This window comes from Molossus molossus, unplaced genomic scaffold, assembly GCF_014108415.1.
Source record: "Molossus molossus isolate mMolMol1 unplaced genomic scaffold, mMolMol1.p scaffold_m16_p_6, whole genome shotgun sequence".
Lineage (NCBI taxonomy): Eukaryota > Metazoa > Chordata > Mammalia > Chiroptera > Molossidae > Molossus > Molossus molossus.
In genome coordinates, this window is record NW_023425399.1 from 70939688 (window position 1) to 70955355 (window position 15668).

A 15668-nucleotide genomic window follows, 5' to 3' on the forward strand; every position below is an offset into this window, starting at 1 on the left:
GACTTACATGTGACCCATGAATCCATAAAAATTCTAGAAGAAAATGCAGGCATCAAAATTTTGGACATCATACGCAGCAGAATTTTTACTGATACCTCAACTAAGACAGTAGAAACGAAGGAGAAAATGAACACGTGACTACATCAAACTCAAAAGCTTCTGCAAAGTGAAAGATACAACCATCAAAATGGAAAGGCAACCCACTGTGTGGGAGAGCATAATTGCCAATGATATATCAGATAAGGGGTTAATTTCCAATATAGAGAGAGTTCTCATGCAACTCAACAAAGGAAAACAAAAAACCCAATTAAAAAATGGGCAGAGGAACTAAATAGATACCTCTCCAAACAGGACATACGAATTACTAAGAGACATATGAAGAAATGCTCAACATCACTAATCATCAGAGAGATGCAAATTAAAACAACAATGAGGTATTATGTCACACCTGTCAGAATGGCTGTCATTAACAAATCATCAAACAATAAGTTTTGACGAGGTTGTGGAGAAAAGGGGACTCTACTACACTACTGGTGGAAATGCAGACTGGTACAGCCACTATGGAGAACAATATGCTGTTACCTCAAAAAATTAAAAATTGAACTTCCATTTGACCCAGTGATCCCACTTCTAGGAATATACCCTAAGAAGCCTGAAACACCAATCAGAAAGAATATATTTATCCCCATGTTCATAGCAGCACTATTTGTAATAGCTAAGATCTGGAAACAGCCCAAGTGTCCATCAGTAGATGAATGGATAAAAAAGCAGTGGTATATATACACAATGGAGTACTATGCTGCTGTAAGAAAGAAAGATCTCTTATCCTTTGAGATGACATGGATGGACCTGGAAAGTATTATCCTAAGTGAAACAAACCAAGCAGAAAAAGACAAGTATCATATAATCTCACTTATTTGTGGAATATAATGAACATAGCAGTCTGAGGAATGGGGTAGTCCCAGAGATGTGGAAGTGGGGTACAGACTGACAATCCCCAGATGAGGGGGTTGGTGGGGGAGAGATAAACCACAGAACTTATATGCACAGAAAATGGACATGTACAACAAAGCTGGGGACATGGCCGTGAACGAGGAGTAGGGGGGGAATCAGTGAGGGAGAAAGAAGAAACATCTGTAACAAAAATAAATTAAATAATTAATAAAAAATATATGTATTTTTGTCTTTATTGGTAAAGTATACAGATGCCTCTCCTTTCTCCCCCAATAACACCCTCTTCTCCGCTCCCACCTGCCTGCCTTCACCACACTGATGACTGTGTCCATTGGTTATGTATATATGCATATCAGTTCTTTTGTTTATCTCTTCCCTCCCTCCCAACCCTGTTCCCTCTGAGGTATGATGGTCTGTTTCCTACATCCATATCTCTGGCTTTACTTGTTTGTCAGCTTTTGTTCATTATAATCTACCAATAAGTGAGATCATGTGATACTTCTCTTTCTCTGACAGACTTATTTCCCTTAGCATAATACTTTCCAGGTTCCTTCATGTCATCTCAAAGGGTAACAGGTCTTTTTAACACTTGCATAGTATTCCAATATGTAAATGTACAGCTTTTTTGTCCACTCATTTACTGATGGAAACTTGGAGTATTTCCAGATTCTCAGCTATTATAAATAGTGCTGCTATGAACACAGGGGTGCAGAAAATATTTTTAATTGGTGTTTCAGGATTCTTAGGATATATTCCTAGAAGTAGGATCACTAGATCAAATGGCAGTTACATTATTAATTTTTTGAGAAAACACCATATTGTTTTTCCATAGTGCCTGCACCAGTCTGTATTCCCACCAGCAATGTACTAGAATACCCTTTTCTCTACATCCTCAACAGCACTTATTGTTTGATGATTTGTTGATGGTAGCCATTCTGGCAGGTGTGAAGTGTATAGTCATTTTAATTTGCATCTGTCTCATGATTAGTGATGTTGAGCATTTTTTCATATGTCTCATGGCCATTTGTATGTCCTGTTTGGAAAAGTGTCTATTCAGGTCATCTGCCCATTTTAAAAATTGGATTATTTGTCTTCCTTTTGTTGAGTTGTATTAGTACTTTATATATTTTGGAAATTAATTCATCTGAAGTATCAGTGGCAAATATGTTTACTCATACAGTGGGTTCCCTTTTCATTTTGATACTGATTATTTTTGCTGTGTAAAAGCTTTTTAATTTAGTTTAATGTAGTCCCAGTTATTAATTTTTTCTTTTGTCTCTCTTGCCCTGGGCAATGTATTGGTAAAAATGCTGCTTTGTGCGATGTCTGCAGTTATGCTGCCTATATTTTCTTCTAATATTTTTGTGGTTCACAAGTTACATTTAAGTCTTTTATTTATTTTGAGTTTATTCTTGTACATGGTGTAAGTTGGTGGTTTAGTTTCATTTTTTACATGTCCAATTTTCCCAACACCATTTATTGAAGAGACTGTCTTTACTCCATTGTACATTGTTGCCTCCTTCATCAAATGCTAATTGAGCACAATGGCTTGGGTTAATTTCTGTGATCTTCGTTCTGTTCCATTGATCTATAAGCTTGTTCTTGTGGCAGTATCAGGCTGTTTTGATTACAGTGATTTTGTACTGTAATTTGATATCCAGGATTGTGATTCTTTCTACTTTGTTTTTCTTTCTCAAGATCACTGCAGCAATTTGGGGTCTTTTGCAGGATCCATATAAATTGTGGGACTATGTTTTCAAGATCTGTGAAATATGCCATTGGTATTTTATTTCATTATTTTTCTTCAGGGGAGAGCACGAATGCCGTCCCTCGTTATCATAACTTATGCAGTTGAGTTTCCCACATTTGGGGAAATCACAGGGGTTAGCACATCAGGAGTGCAATGGATACGCCTCACCCTGGGAAAATCACCTTCATGTACATGGTATCTCCCCTGCCTGGTAAGTATGCTGTTGGGACTTTAATGGAATTGCATTGAGTCTATAGATTGCTTTGGGTATTATGAACATTTTAATGATGTTAATTCTTCCAATCCATGAAAATGATATATACTTCCACTTGTTTATATCTTCTTCTAAAAATTACATTTTTATTGATTTTTTTAGAGAGAGATATAGAAACATCAATGTGAGAGAGAAACATTGATTGGCTGCTTCCTGCACACCCCTACTAGGGATCAAGCCTGCTACCTGGGCATGTGGCCTGACCAGGAATCAAACCAGAACCTCTCAGTCCATGGGACAATGCTCCATCCACTGAGCCACCAACTGGGCCTCTATTTCTGTGTCCTGTAGTTTTCTGAGTATAGGCCTTTTACTTCTTTGGTTAAGTTTATCTTAGGTATCTTAATTTTTTTGTTGCAATTGTAAATGGGATTTTTTAATTTAATTTTTTATTTTCTCTTTTTGCAAGTTCATTATTGATATATAAGAATGCCGTTGATTTCTTAATGTCAATTTTGTATCCTACTATTTTGCCAAATTCATTTATTAAATCTAGTAATTTTTTGGTGGAGTTTTCTGGACTTTCTATGTACAATATCATGTCATGTGTGAATAATGACAGTTTTGCTTCCTTCTTTTCAATTTTGATGTCTTTTATTTATTTTTTCTTCTTGTCTTATCACTGTGGCTAAGATTTCCAGTACTATGTTGAATAAGAATGGTGAAAGCATACATCCTTGTCCTGTTCATTTTCTTAAGGAAAACACTTTTAATTTTTGTCCATTGAGTATGATGTTGGCTGTAGATTTGTCGTGTATGGCCTTTATTATTTTGAGATATGATCCTTATATTTTCACTTTGCTGAGAGTTTTTTTAAAAAATGGGTGCTGGATTTTGTCAAATGCTTTTTTAGCATCTATTGATATGAACATGTGATTTTTGAGAATTCTTATAACCAGTGTTTCAAACTCTTCATCTAGTAGATAGCTCGTCTCAGTTTTGTTTGGTTCTTTTTTCTGGAGTTTTTTCTGTTCTTGCATTTGGAACATGTTTCCTTGTCTCCTTAATTTGGCTACCTCCCTGTGTTTGTTTCTGTGTATTAGGAAGAACTTCCACCTGGTCTTAGTAGAGTGGCATTATGTAGTCAGTAGGGCTCTTGGGCACATTCTCTCTGGTCACCTGAGTTGGGTGCTCCAGGTGTGTCCTTGTATTTTTTTTTATTTTTTTTGGTATGTACCCCTAGCAGAACCAAACCTGGGACTCTCTGGTCTGCAGGCTGATGCTCCAACCGCTGACCCAAACTGACCAGGGACCTTGAATGTTTTTTGTGCTCTCCTGTTCTAGTTGAGCCTAGATTGCTGGTAGCATGTCAATGGGAGAGACTGACCCTCATTAGATATGAGCACTGTCCAAGACACAGTGGAGAAGCCGTTGTGCAGGGGATGACTCTATGGAGTAGGATTTACTTTAGTGGGTCTCTGGTACCTGCCAAGTCCACCCTTTTAGTTTGTGCTTTGTGGTTAGGTGGTATTCTGTTGTGGTTTGGAACTGGCCACTGGCTGTGCTGATTCTGGGGCCTCTTAGGAGGGGCTCTGGTGCAGGCCAAGGATGTGCTCTCTCTGGGGCCACTTGTTATGAGCTACAAAGTGATCTACTAATGACTTCCACCAGTGCTGGGCTTGGGGTTGCTTAGCAAGAGGTATGGGGCATGCCAAGACATGATACTGTTCGGGGTTTGTGAACCTTTGAGAGATCTTAAGAAAGTGTGCAGCATGAGTCAAGACAGGCTGTTTGTATGGAAAAGCCACTGGAAGCAGCATGGGTGGGTCCAAAAGTTGGGTGGGGTAGGGTCTCAGGAAATCACCAGGATAGGCTGAATGGTGTTAACCAGGTTAATGGAGACTATATATGGCACCATCTGTGTGTGCAGGCTGGGTGGAGGGATGGTTCAACAAAGGAACAATGGTCTCTGCCATAATTATTTCTTGAAATAGGTTTTCAATTCCTTGCTCCCTCCTCCCTCTCTGTCTGACCCTCCAGCACTCATCATGAAACCAGATGATTCAGTTCCTCCTAGTATGTCCCTGGTGCTTTTTGAGCTCCAGTGCTGGAGCTCAGAGCAAGTGAGTCTGACAGTAAGTTCATGTATGGGGCCTTTTAAAAGGAATGCTGAGGACTTTACAGCCCTCCATTTCACTGAGTCACAATCCATGTTGTTTTTCATAGTCATAAGTTATGGGACTTCCCTTCCTGGCACTGGAACCCTGGGCTGAGGAGTCTGGTCTGGGGTTGGGATCCCTCAATCATCAGGAGGGAGGGGCCTCGGCAGCCAGGATATCCTTCCTAATTTGTAACTGCCACGCATGGGTATGGAAATAGCCTGTTCCACATATTCACTCCTACTAGTCTCCAAGTAGCTTCTTCTGTATATCTTTAGTTACAGGAGTTCCGTTCAGCTAGATTTCAGGCATTTCTCACTGATGGTTGTTCTATAGTTTAGTTGTAATTTTAATATGGTTGTGAGAAGAGGTGAGTACAGCATTTACCTGCTCTGCTATCTTAACTGGAAGCTGCAGAATTATTTTCTAAACTTTTAAAGTATAAATTATTAGATTGGGGATTTGCTTGGTTTAAGGATTTAAATACTTTATTAGCTCATGATAAATCATGTCAAATGCCATCTGAAGAGTTCATAATTATACTCTCATAAAAAATGCCAAATTCTTAGGATTAAAAAATTACATTTAGACTCAAGATTTTCTTAGATTATCTGTTTCCTCTTTAATATTTAAATAACTTTTTACTCCATTTTTATGCGTATGAGAAGAATTAATATAAAGATATGTGTTTTATAATATGTTTTCAGAAATGCAGTTGTTCTGTGAAGTGAGCTATAGTTGCCCATATAGGAAGTAAAAGCAAAGAATAGATTTTCATTAACACACATTATGTCAGTTAAAAGCCTTTCAAGTTATTTTTCACGAACATAATTTGTTATTCTTATTAGTGTAAAAAAAAACTTTTATAACTGTTTTCTGTAACTTTTTTCATGTTGCTACTCTGCATCCCAAATATAATTTTCAAAGACTGCTTAATATTGCCAAAGTAGAAATATCACATGTTTTTGTCCCATTGCTGAAAGTTTATACTGTTTCTATTTCTTACTATTACGTTTGATGCTGAAATAAACATCTCCATAAATATAGACATCAATAATTTTGTATTCTTGTCTCAATATTATTTCCTAAAAGTGAGACTTTCAGGTCATAATGCATGGATATTTTTATTCTTCTTGATTTATTTTGTCAAATGACTTTCCTAGAGGAAGTTAGCATCATCATAGTTAAAAGCACAGAACTTGGAATCAGACAGCCTAGATTTAAATCCTGTTTCACCAACTCTCTGGCTGTGTGACCTTAGGCAAGTTAATTACCCTTACCTTAGTTTCCTTGGCTGTGTGATATATAGATTTGCAAGAATGTAGTGGATTGGTACATAGAGCTTATAAAATTTTTAGCCCGACACCAGTAATATGTGAAAATATTAATTTCATGGACTTTTTACCAAACTGGATTGTATTAGAAAAACTTGTTTTTTAAATGAATGAAAAATGATCCACTTTTAAATTTATATTTTAAGAAATTATTTTCCCTCATTAAGAGGTTTTCTCAAACATTTCACTTGGGGGGGAACTAAAAATAGTTAGGTCCTTGATGTTTGTAACACTGGTTTCACCTAAATAAAGGAAGATCTGTCACTTTCATGATGAAACCCTTTGGGAGCTTTTGAAGATTAGTTTCTCAGTAGGGAGTATGAAGTGCAAAGAAATGCTTGAAATCTTATTTGCAAGAAAGTTGAAAGCAAACTTTCATAACTTTTCAACCTAGTATTTGTGTAGTAATGTCCGTGGGAACTCTTGGAAGACTGGACTTTAATAAGCCTTTTATATTGAAGGAAGAAGATACAGGGATTTGTAAGAAAAGACTTGGAAACTGAGAAAATGAATAAATAAAACTAGTTTTATTTTGATTTTTATCTCTTCCCTTAAGTTCTTCTATGACTTGTGCTTCTATTGTACTAACATGTTTTGTGTGCTCCCCCCCCCCAACCAGACATTATAAATCGAAAGTTTTATGGGGGAGTGTGGAATCAGTGTTTGGTTGTGGCATTTGATAGCTAATTAGCAATGATCGGGCTAATAGAATACCAAAGGGCTTGTAGACAGATACAGGGAAGAATGCAGAGCATTAAAAAAAAAATCTCCTTTGGGCATCAGTAAGTAGAGAAAAGACATACTACCATTTTAAAGTGAATGTTTGGAAGATGAAAGCAGTCTATAAGGTAATTGTTATAGAAACTGAACCAAAGACCGCATCCCCCAAAGAAACAAAGCAAGCAAGCAAGCCAGCCAACAGTTGTCCCTCATATTATATATTCCAGATAAATGTGAGAAAGAATGAATAGGGAGTATCACAGATATATAGAATGGTGGCATTCAATTACTATTTCAAATCTTATGAAAATTTTGTCTGAAACGTTCAGATCTGTACCTTAATGAGTATATTATCAATCTGGAAAAGACTCTTATTGAGGCAGTTTGCAAAAGTTGTATATTGTTAAAGATTCTTCAAGGTGATTTCGCTGAACTTGTTTGTTGTTCAATGGAATAAGTAACAACTTTAGATATCGAAGGAAGTGTGTTTAAATTTCCTGAGTCAAATGGACAATTAACTCTGTTTAAAAGGGGAAGAAGACTGAAGAAGTTTCAGCTGCTTCAGCCAAGATGTCTACAGACTTAGTTCTTTCTTTTTGCTCTTCTGTCACATAGGAGAAAGAGCAGGAGTTGCTAGGAGCTGGGTGCCAGTGTCTCTGAAGACCTAGTAAAGATGCTGAGACTGAGAGAATGAAGAGTTGATATGGCTGCTTAAAGTTGAGGAACAAGTTAGGAATCAGAGCAGGAAAGGCACATATTTGGGAGGAAGTTTATCTTAAAGGCTGCAGCAGACTGCAGGGCAGTGATGAAAAAGATGACAAATATCATCCACCAGAACAGACAGATCACAAGTTCAGGACAGGCAAGATAGCTGCAGCAAGCAAGAGATGGTTTATTTGCCACAGGACATCCTGATCCTGAGTCAAGTTTCTGAGACAGCCAGATGATTCTGCACTTTATGCTGATTTGAGGGAGAGCACAAGTACTGATGTTCCTTTTCTCAGAATATATTTTGAGCATTATGAGGTGGCCATGGTAAATAGAGGAACTGTTTCCTAAACTTTGTGTTATGAGACACAGTCCATAAGGAGCACTCTGAGCCCAGCCGGTGCGGCTCAATGGTTACGCATCGACCCATGCACCAAAAGGTCGCTGGTTCAATTCCTGATCAGGGCACATGCCCAGGCTGTGGGTCAATTCTCAGTGTGGGGCATGCAGGAGGCAGCCAATTGATGTTCTCTCTCATTGATGTTTCTATCTCTCTCTTCTTCTCCCTTCCTCTCTCTCTCTAAAATCAATAAAGAAAAAAAAAAATGGAGCATTCTGAAAAGGAAGCATGGTAGGAAGTGAGGCTCTTCTCAAACTTAGAAAGCCTGGGTTTAGTCCTGTACCTTCCGCATGCTAGCTGTGTGAAGATGAACTCTCAGAGTCTCAGTGGTCCAATTGATAAAATTCAGATATTAATATACCCACATAATATATTGTTAGATAGTGCCGGCTGAAATGTTTTATACTAATAAGCTATGAATGGCAATGTACAATTCCCACATTCTGGATTTTAGTGAACAGAGGCTTAATTTATTTGATATACATTTTTATTCAAGCTATGTCTAATTGCTTAATCAAGTTTAAATGACGGAAAAATGTATAGTGCAGGTGAGGTTGACAAGTGTAAGGACAAGGTCCAAAGTTTTGACGTAAAAGATTATGGTTCAAGTTCTAATTCTGTTCCTTGCTAGATTAAGAGATGTGGCTTTAAGCAAGTTCTTTCACCACTGAGGTTCAATTTTCTTCATCTGAAAATGAGGATAATTATAAATGCTTCATATATTTTGAAGGACTATTGATGGGCTTTTCAAGTATAAATTTACTAAGAAGTCATTGCTACCACTTGTCCATGGAAAAATGTTCTATAAAAATTTCTCCAAACATAGGTGGGTGATCAGTTGCCTGAGTGTGTAGGGCCTCATCAGCAGCAAATATAATTACATGTTTAGGTATAAACAACAGGTGGCTGACTTAGCTCTTTCTTGGCTGAGAGTATGTTTTATTATGCTCTGTCTTCTGGGATATCTTCCTGCTGCAGGAAAACCCAAGTCCTAAACTGAAGTATGCTTTTGGATAAACTCTTAATTTTTAATTTATTAAAATCTAACCCCTATATACTCGGTCATGCCTCTTAACTTCTCATAGAGTGAAATTTATGAAGATCACAAATATTCTAGGGTTTGTCCAGGATATACATTGTCTTTGATTTTTAAAAATGAGAAATAGAGCCAAAGTCAGAGCAGACAGAAGGAGGGTTTTGGCTTCTGTAGGGTTTGGAGTATCCAATTTGAATGTATTTGTTCATTCATTATTAACTTCCCTTGTTGATTATTTGGTTTCCTTGTGAGAGTCATAGGGTTGTCCTAGCTCATTCCCTGAAGGTTTACATTCTCTCTTTTGGTTGAGTTTACATGTATTTTTTTAGCAGCATCTCTTTTGTTTTATATCGCCTCAGATGATATTTCCAAGTCTCTTTTGATCTGTTGCATTTTTAAAGGAAAAAAATGTGTTAAAGCTAAAAAGCCTTTGAAGCAGCAGAGCATATATAATTTATATCAAGGAGGGGTTGGTGAAACCATCTTTGGGACCAATAGATTTTAATGCATTTGAAAAACTCAGATTTTTAGAACACAACTGCATAACGTTCTTTCAGATTTGTAAGCTTGATAAGTTTGCTTAGCTATTTTAGATAGGGGAACTTTATATATGTCTTTCATTTAAAAAACACCAAAACAAAATGGAAAATTGGAGCATGTTGTTTTGCCTTTATTTCTCTTTTAGTGGAGATCAGAGAGGTAAATATAATGTGGACAGGACATATTGCATATCCTGGCAGGGTCTGTGCCAAACCTCATATCTACCCTTTCCTGCACTGGAACTATCAACAGAAAAAGGTGGTACAGAAACAGCTTCTCACATTCCTGGACCTGTGGCTCCAGTAGAAATGACTGAGAACAGCACTACGGGGGATTATTGAGGAAATCTTATTGAATAGAACCTGAGCTGAAGATGAGTGTGTGTGTGTGTGTGTGTGTGTGTGTGTGTGTGTGTGAAGTGGGTGGGAAACATTTGCTTTCAGAGGTTGTTTGTACTAAAGATAGAGGAGGTGAGCGGGGAAGGTACAAACAATTATTGAGCACCTACTAAAATGAGGGCACCTACTAAATTGTTTTTTACATGCACAATTTCATTTAATCTTCAGTGTAACTCCTAGGAGGTGATATCTGTTGTTGAAAGACCTGAAGCCCAGAGGAGTTGAGTAACTTGCTCACAGGTCACACAGCTACTAAATGGTAGCACCGGATGGTGACTCTCAAATCCTGGTCTTTCTGTGACACTACTGCAGGGACTCTCAGGAACTGCCCTTATCTAAACCCCTGATACTTTTCAGGTCGAAAGATAGGAACTGGATCTCTTCTCGGGAAGAGAAAATGGTCTTCCACTTCTATATATTGTCAAGGTATTGTCATCAAACACGCAGTATTTCTTATGACAGAGGAGGCATCTCTGGTGTGGACATGGAGATCTGAATTTCCACAATTGCTACAGACTTGTCATGCCATCTTCTGGCTCGTCCTCCTGGGTTTTTCCCTTTAACCTTGGGATGTGATTTTTGGTTTCTGTTGTTGTTATTTCCCTCTATGTGGCAGACTAACTGTTACTTCTTCAGGTCTTAGTTTAGATAGAAGTTCCTTTGTCAGTTGTACCCCCCAGTCCCAGGTTGATTTAGGTACCACTTCTATTGGTTTACCTTTGTAGCAGGTCATCTTTACATTCTATTATAATTACTTGCCAATTTTCCCACATCTTCTGCTAGGTCACTGGAGGAGGAATAATGTCCTTGCTCACTGTTGTAGTCTCAGAAACTAGGATAGTGCATGGCCTGTAGCAGACATGCAAGGTATCTGACTGCAGGCATAGCCGTGTCAAGTCTAGACTGAAAACCCCTCTATGATCCCAGCCACCCAAGTGTTCATAAGATCTAAGGAGAAACAGTGTGTTTACAATGTAAATACAGCTTTAAGAAAAGTCCCCTACTCCCACTTCCCAACAAATAGCTGCCCAAACTCAGTGAATGTTGAATGGCACCATGATGTCACTTGAGGAACTATTTAGATGTACAGAGGGACATAAGTATTGATCTTATTAATGAAAATGACTGTAATACTTTCCTTCCTTCAGCTCCCCTCCATTCCCCTCCCTCCCCCTTTCCCTCTCTTTTTTATGTTTTCTCCTCATTCTCCCTCTCTCTTTTTTTATGTTTTCTCCTCATTCTCCCTTTCTCTTTTTATAGAACAAACTAAAAGGAGAGGAAAAGTTACTCTCCCTAGCTTATGATTTATGAATTTTAACTTAGAAATTATTTAAAAATAATTGAAGACAAAGGTAAAAACCAATATTAATTCCCAAATCCTAGAATGAATACAGATACATATTTATTTGATGCAAATGGGTTCCACATGAACAGGGATGATTATTGTTATCGACACACTTACCCTCCCATTAGGCACTGAACAACATGAATGCTAACAAAATAATTATTAAAAACTTACTTCTTTGTGTTTTGGAACAAGTGTCTGGTGCTTAGTTCTAAGTAGTGCTAGTTATATGATTCAAGATTCTAGGTACAATTGCAATTCTTGGTCTTTTTAAAGAAAATGGCCTTGCCCTGGCCGGTTTGGCTCAGCGGTTAGAGCGTCGACCTGTGGTCCTGAGAGACCTGGGTTCGGTTCCCGCTAAGGGCACGCACCTCAGTTGCAGTTTGTCCCCGGCCCTGGTCGGTCGTGCGGGTGGCAGCCACTCGATGTGTTCCTTTCTCATCGATGTTTCTCTCTCTCTTTCTGTTCCTCTCTCTCCCTCCCACTCTACCTGAACAAAAAAATGGGAAAATGTCCTTGGGTGAGGATAAAAAAAAAAAAAAGAAAGAAAATGGCCTTGTTTCCTATGCACAAATAATAGTTTAAACAAAAAATTCTTTAATGAAGAAATTGATAAATAACAGAATGTCTTTGCAGCCTGGTCCCATGCATTACCTTAGGCTAATTGGATTTCTCTCAATGTGTCTGTGATGTTATCTTTCTACCTTAAACTTTAAACTTGTGAGAAGATCCTTGTTATTTCTTGGCTTATATACAGGTAGTTTATCTCCTGACAATAACAAATGCAGGAGTTAGGGCAGCGAAGGAAAAAAAGGAATAGGAAAATCTATGAAGCATACAATCTTTAGGTATTAAGATGCTACCATCCTTAAATAACAACTAAATTGCTGGAAAAGTCAATGCCTTAGCAGAATGGAGAGCTATGAATGGATTTTATTACATTGCTAATACTGTCAATCATAGTTTTATAAAACAGCTTTAAAGTCCCATTTAAAATTGTTATTCTCTTAAATAATCTATAAAAGTATACCTATAATACATACATATACAATTAATGTAGCTGTATATATTATGTACAGGTAATTCATATACATATAATGAAATTAATGTAGTATGACATAGTACACAAGATTGTTATCACAATAAATTTTGCACTGAAGAGAATAGAGTAACCATAAATATCCTCTTGCCGTAAATACTTGACATGATAAAATAATGCACACAGGGCATTCCCAGGGATTCTCCGAGGATCTGAAGAGTCTGTGTACCATTGCTGTTCACCTGCCAGGTTTTCTTTTCCATCCATACCAGTGTTCCTTGCAGAGCTATCTGCAGGGACACTGAGATTCAAAAGATTAATATTCAGCAGGATATGGTAATTGGTGCCACCTGTGGGTCTGGGTGTTGATATCTCAAAGATTTCACATCATTCTGAATGGTTGAGGGTTTAGGGAACATACTTGCTCTTCTGGCAGCACCACCATTCCTCCAATAGGGAGAACAACAGGCAGAGGTGGATTTGACTGTCAACATTGGAAATAGGGTGTGGGAGCAGCATCAAGGGGTGGTTACCCTTAGGAGGGCCAGGGAGGGAGCTTAATAAATCATAAAACCATGAATTTTAAATTTGTAAATTGAAGAGTGGGTTTTTCCACCTTATATTCGATACAGAAAAATGGCAGTCTTAATGATCAATAAGAAAACTAACACCAATACATTTCCAGAGATATGGAGAAATTACACAAAAATTTCCATGCCATTCAGAAATTCTAAGATTTGGGTGTCTCAAGACTTTTCCCACTTGTACACCACTAACCTCTTAGAACATGCTTTTCCTTCATTAATTTTGCCAACATATTGGCTTGAATTTTATCAGGTAAAAGTTTTGAAACTGCAGAACAAGGTGTGTTTTCCTTTGTACAATATGCTGCTTTTCATTTTCTCAGTTATAACATTATCCCTGAATGGTGTGCTTTAAGATTCATTTAGAATGCTTCAGTTCATTGATGACATTTTCCTAGTCTGACTTGGTATGACACAGTAGGGCACCCTAAAAATACCTAGAGTTCAATGCTTTTATAATTCTCTGCTCAAAATGGGGCAGTCAATTGAGGAACGAGGTCACTACTTAAAAGGCTGTGAGGGTTACAATAATGGCAGGAGATTAAGTGAAAGATGAACTGACCTACTTCCAGGACCGAACTGGAATTAGAACTAAAATATAGAAAAATCATCCTGAATAACCAACTGAAGACTAGCTGGAGAGAATCCTTATAACCAAACACATAAAGAAAAACCCACATCAAGAGTGATAGTAAGTGTGGAGCATGAGATGGCTGGCTGTGGCTCTGGAGGGTTATCTCAGCTGTGGGGGGTTTCTCCTGAGAAGTCTGGAGTCTAAACCCCAAGCTTGGTTCCCTGGCCAAGAGTAACAGAACAAGGAAAGCCCCACATAACATCTGGATGTGCAAAGCATTGAAGGTTCTGCCTAGTAGACAGAGATGGCTAGAAACACAGGCACCTTTTGAAAAAGCAAACAATCTAAATTTTGTTTGTAGCCACTCAACTTGGGCTCCAGCAGAGGGAGGGAAGAGTGGACTAGAACTTCATGAGGAGAGTCTGAGGTTGGTGGCTCTGGGGAGAGAGCTGAAAAGACAGCTGCCAGAATCCCAGTGCTGTCATTCCCCTGTGGTGCAGAAGCCATGTTTCTCAGGCAGACCTTTGCCATTCGGGCAGTTTTAACCTGGGGGTAATAACCCTACCCACTGGAAACCCTCTCACCCCACTCTGTGGAGTTTACACTCTACTATAGACTATAGCCTGAGGCTCATTAAGTGATTGAGACTAACAGTCAGCCTACAGGCAGAGGTGGATCTCTGGGTGCTTTGCCTGACAAGGTCTTGGGCCCAGGGCTAGGAAAAACACACCTTGGTGCACAGCTTGATCCTTTCTACACACACTCAGCCTCAGCAGAGGAAGCCACATGTGGATTGCTGATAGTGCCAAAAAGAACACTCAGGGCCAGTCACAAACAGTGTTGGATATTGGCCTGCACCAGCGACCTTCTGAAGAGGCCCCAAATCAATATACCCAGTGTCAAGCTTCAGATAATTACAGAGCAGGATCCAAAAAGCTTCACAAGCAGTATATCCACAGTGAGATCTTGGCAGACTTCAAACCCTAATGAGGCAAATTCTGCTTTGTATGATAAGCACCTGGAAACTGTGTTGAGAGTTAAGCTTCACTGTCAGCCAGCCTGAGGGTTGAGCCCATGCACAAACACCAATAGCAATCAAGACTCCATTACAGCAGGAGGGCCCACGCAATGTGCACAAGGAACATTAATGGAGCACCCAGGTCTGGTGATGAGGGAGACTGAACCACTTGGTTCCACAGGTCACCTACTGTATAAGGCCACCCTACCAAGACTGGGAGTCATAGCAGACATACCTAATATGTAGAAATAAACCCAAGCTGGCAGGCAAAATGAAGAGACAAAAAGGCCACAAAAGAAAGAATAAGCAAATTCTCCAGAAGAAGAGCTAAATAAAATGGAGATAAGCAATTTATCAGGTATAGAGTTCAGTGTAATGATTATAAGGATACTCAACAGCATAAAAAATGCATAGAAACTATGAAAAACAACCAATCAGTTATGAAGAATGACATAGTATAAAAATGGAATATACTGGAAGAAATAAACAGCACATTAGAGGAAGCCAAGAACTGGATCAGCAAAATAGAAGATAGGGTAGAAAAAATTTACTCAAATAGAGAAATAAAAAGAAAAACAATTGAAAAGCAGGAGAACAGTTGAGGGAGCTGTGGGGCAACATACAATGAAACAATATGTGTACAATATGAGTTCCAGAAGGAGAAGAAAGTGAGCAAGAGATAGAGAACCTGTTTGAAGAAATAATGGCAGAAAACTTTCATAACCTGGTACAAAAAAAAGTTATGCAAGTTCAAGAAGCACAGAGAGTCTCAACCAAGAAGGACCCAGTATGGCTCCTGCCAAGACACATCATAATTAAAATGCCAAAAATTGAAGACAGAGAGAATTTTAAAGGCAGCAAGAGAAAAACATATATTACCTCCAAAGGAGCTCCT

General features: G+C 38.4%; 1 non-coding gene across 1 annotated transcript; it reads right to left on the reverse strand.

The window, feature by feature from the left end:
- Positions 1-2759: 2759 nt before the first annotated feature.
- Positions 2760-2923, reverse strand: LOC118619397. Its single transcript, XR_004957178.1, has one exon. It is a non-coding gene; the product is annotated as a U1 spliceosomal RNA (small nuclear RNA).
- Between the last annotated feature and the right edge of the window lie 12745 nt (positions 2924-15668).